The sequence below is a fragment of the Tupaia chinensis genome, unplaced genomic scaffold, assembly GCF_000334495.1.
Source record: "Tupaia chinensis unplaced genomic scaffold, TupChi_1.0 Scaffold143584_1, whole genome shotgun sequence".
Taxonomy (NCBI): domain Eukaryota; kingdom Metazoa; phylum Chordata; class Mammalia; order Scandentia; family Tupaiidae; genus Tupaia; species Tupaia belangeri.
The window spans coordinates 8,658,057-8,662,197 of NW_006203430.1; positions in this window are offsets into that span (position 1 = coordinate 8,658,057).

Consider the following 4,141-nt stretch of genomic DNA (forward strand, 5'->3'; position numbering starts at 1 on the left):
ACTCAACCCTGGTGGATTTCAGCAGCCAGATTGATAAATTACCGCCAGTTTATAGACTATGTGGAAATGCTGTACCCAATAGATCCAAAAAAAAAAAAAAAAAAAGAGAGAAAGAGAAAAAAAAAAATCACCGTCTGTGTGTGTGCCTAAAATCCCAAGAGGAGATGAGAGAAAAAGGGATTGTGGTGTAGCCATCCTCCCTGGGAGGTGATTTCTCACTCCCCCTCCCCGTTTCTCTGTCACTCTCCAGTGAGCGTACATACGCTCTGGCCAATTAAAAAACAAAAAAATCAGTATTTTTCATTTTGAGTATACAGATCCTGCAATTATTTTTATACCTGAGTTCTTTATGTTTGTCATTGCTATAAATAGTATTGGTTTTCACATTTCAAATTCTGCCTTATTCATTGCTGCTATGAAGGGATGCAGCCAACTTTTGTATTTTGGCCTTCTGTCCTGTGATCTTGCTAAACTCACTTGTTAGTTACAGGAAATTTTAAAAAGAATCTTTAGGATTTTCTTTGAAACAATTATGTCACCTTAAAAAAGATAGTTTTGGGGACCAGCAGGTGGCATGGTGCTTAAGGCGCTGGGTACTCCCACATGGCTAACCACGGGTGGAGTCCAAGACCTGGTAGCTTGCGTTGTCACTTTCTCTCTGTATCTCTGTGTGCTTGTCTCTGCTCAAATTAAAACAAGTGAATGAATAAATAAAATTAAATAATTCTTTAAAAAAAACCGGGGCTAGCAGGCGGCATGATGGTTGGGGGTGCTGGACTCCCACATGGCTGACCACGGTTTGAATCCTGGACCTGGTGGTTTGCTTTTTCTGTCTCTTTCTCTTCTCTCTGTCTCTGGTCAAATTAAAATAAATGAATAAATAAATAAAATTAAGTAAATAATTCTTTAAAAAGATAGTTTTTTTTTTTCTTTTCAATCTGTGTTGCTTTATTTATTTATTGGGTTTTGTCATTTTTTTTTTTGGAGAGGTTTTTGCTATAGGGCACGTGCGCTCGCCAGACAGAGAGAGACAGAGACAGAAAGCGAGAAATCACCCCCCAGGGGGGATGGCCACGCCACAATTCCTTCTCCTCCATTCTCCTCTCAGGATTCTGGGCACACATGCACACACGCCCGGCATGAGTTTTAAGCCACCAGGTCCAGGATGCAAACTGCGGTCGACTACATGGGAGTCCAGCGACATAGCCATTACACTAACTGCTGGTCCCATGGGTTTTGTAATTTTATTTAGACACAAATAAAATGTGCATATAAGTGGGGCCAACAGGTGGCATAGTGGTTGAGGCGCAGGACTCCCACATGGCTGACCATGGTTTGAGTCCTAGACACAGCAACTTGAAACTCATGTTGGGCATGCACACATGCATGCCCCAAATCCCAAGAGAATGGAGAAGAGATTGGCATGTGTGGTCATGCCCACCAGGAAGGGATTTCTTGATCTCTGTTTCTTTTGTCTCCTTCTTTCTCTGTCTCTCCAGTGAGCCCACGTGCCCTACAGTAAAAATCTCTCTCAAAAAAATTTTTAAAAAAAGTGCGTACAAATTGTCTAATCTTTTTCTTCACTTCTTCACTGCACAGCCTGGAATTGGGATTGGTCACTCTGATGACCAACAGGGCTCTTTCTGTGATAGCTTTGCAGTTTTTGGAGGAACATTGTAAACAAACTCAGCACAGCAAGATTTATTACACATCAGCAGCTCCTTGACATTGTGGACCAGGAATTGCCAGAAGCCCCTGGGCAGCATGTGCTTTGTTTTTTTGTTGTTCTCATAACCAATGCTGGGCATCAAGATATGGCCCTTGGATCTTCTCTGCACCCTGTTGTCAGTAGCTCTGGGTTTCTGCCAGTTATGCTTAATTTTGACATATCAGTCTGACTGGTACCAAATGAACTTCTTGGTTCATGAGAGATTTGAGGGTAATCATGATGCCAAGTAGGAGACCGTCATCTCTGCAGGCAGCACGGAGAAAGAAAGCTCTATATGCCTTTAAATACAAATTTTATTTGAAGGGGCCAGCAGGTGGCATGGTAGTTAAGGGCACTGGACTCCCACCTGGCTGACCACGGTTCAAGTCCCGGACCTGATGGTTTACTTTCTCACTTTCCTCTCTGTATCTATCTATCTCTCAGTGTCTCTCTCCAGTCAAATTAAAATAAGTGAATGAATAAATAAAATAAGATAAATAATTCTTTTTTAAAAATGCTATTTGACAAATAAACATAAAGTTACCTACTAAGGTTACTTATTCTTGAGTGAGTTTGATCATTTGTATCTTTCAAGGAATATGTCCAATTCATCTATGCTATCAAATTTGCATGTATAGGGACCAGTAGTTAGCGTAATGGCTAGTCGCTGGACTCCCATGTAGTCCACCGAGGTTTGAGTCCCGGGCCCAGTGGCTTAAACTCACGCCGGGCGTGTGTGCATGCGTGCCCAAGATCCCAAGAGGAGAATAGAGGAGAAGGGATTGTGGCGTGGCCATCCCCCCTGGGGGGTGATTTCTCACTTTCTGTCTCTCTGTCTCTCTGTCTTTCTGGTGAGTGCACGCGCCCTATAGTGAAAAAAAACCTCTCTCAAAAAAAATTTTTGCGTGTACAGAATTGTTAGACTTTTGTGTCTGTGGTATCAATAGCTATATCTTCTCTTTTGTTTCTGATATTTGCACTGTGTATCTTCTTTCTTTTGTTCTTGGACATAAGTTTCCATTTCAGTTGGGTAAATACCTAAAAGCACAACTGGATTGTGTGATAATGGTATGGTTAGCTTTGTAAGATATTGCCACACTGTCACTGCCACACTTCCGAAATGACTACCATTTCATTCCTACCACTGAAGTGTAAGAGCACTTTTTGCTTCACGTTCTCTCTATCATTCGGTGGAGTCCATTTTTGGGATTTCAGTCATTCTAACAGAAGAGTCATAGCACCTCATGGTTGATCTAATTTGCAGTATCCTAACATTTTCTGACCTTGAGCATCTGTCAGATGCTCGTTTCTATTTGAAAATCTTCATGTTCAGATCTTCTGTCCCACAAACTGGCTGCCACTTATACCTTTTCCCTTTCAGTCCACGTCATGTTAACAGGTCTTTTCTTGCAGTGGTCACTTCCATAGTGCTTTTCTTTCTTTTCTTTTTTTCAGAGAGTTTTTTTGGCTATAGGTCATGTGTGCTCATCAGAGAGACAGAGAGACAGAAAGTGAGAAATCACCCCCCAGGAGGATGGCCACGCCACAATCCCTTCTCCTCCATTCTCCTCTCGGGATTTTGGGTATATACACACACACACACACACACACACACACACACACACACACACATGCCTGCCATGAGTTTTAAGCTGCCTGGTACAAGACTCGAACCACAGTCAACTACATAGGAACACAGCGACACTAGCTGCTGGTTCTCCCATATTGCTCTTACTTGACACTATTTTTTTAATGAATTACTTATTTACTTTTATTTGTTTATTATTTTTCTCCAGGTTGACCAGAGAGAGGGAGAGGGACACTGAGAAAGCAAGTCACCAGGTCCAGGACTCTAACCATGGTCAGCCATGTGGAAGCCCAGTGTCCCAACCACCACACCACCTGCCAGCCCCTCCACCTGACACTATTAAAGACCACTGCTTTCTTTCTACATTGTGCCCGCATTGTCTTCTCTGTTCTTTGATTCTAGCATGTGTTTAACTTTGTTTCCTTCTGCAATGCTGATTGTTTCTTAAGGGTAGGACCATACTTCATTTGTTTTAAAAAAAAAGATTATTTGTTTGTTTTGATTTTTGAGCTGCCAGGTCCAGGACTCAAACCATGGTCAGCCATGTGGGAATCCAGTGCCTTAACCACCACGCCACCTGCAGGCCCATAATGCATTCATTTTTATGTCACCTGCACCTAGTTGAATACCTGGCACCTAAAAGTTAGTAATTACTACAGATGTAGGGTGACCAACAAACTCTGTTTGTCTGTTACTGTCCTTTCTTTAGCACTGAAAATCCCATATCCAGGGGCCAGCAGGTGGGGTGGTGGTGAAGGCACTGGACACTCCCACATGGCTGACCACGGTTTGAGTCCCGGACCTGGTGGCTTGCTTTCTCACTTTTCTTCTCTCTCCTTAAATTA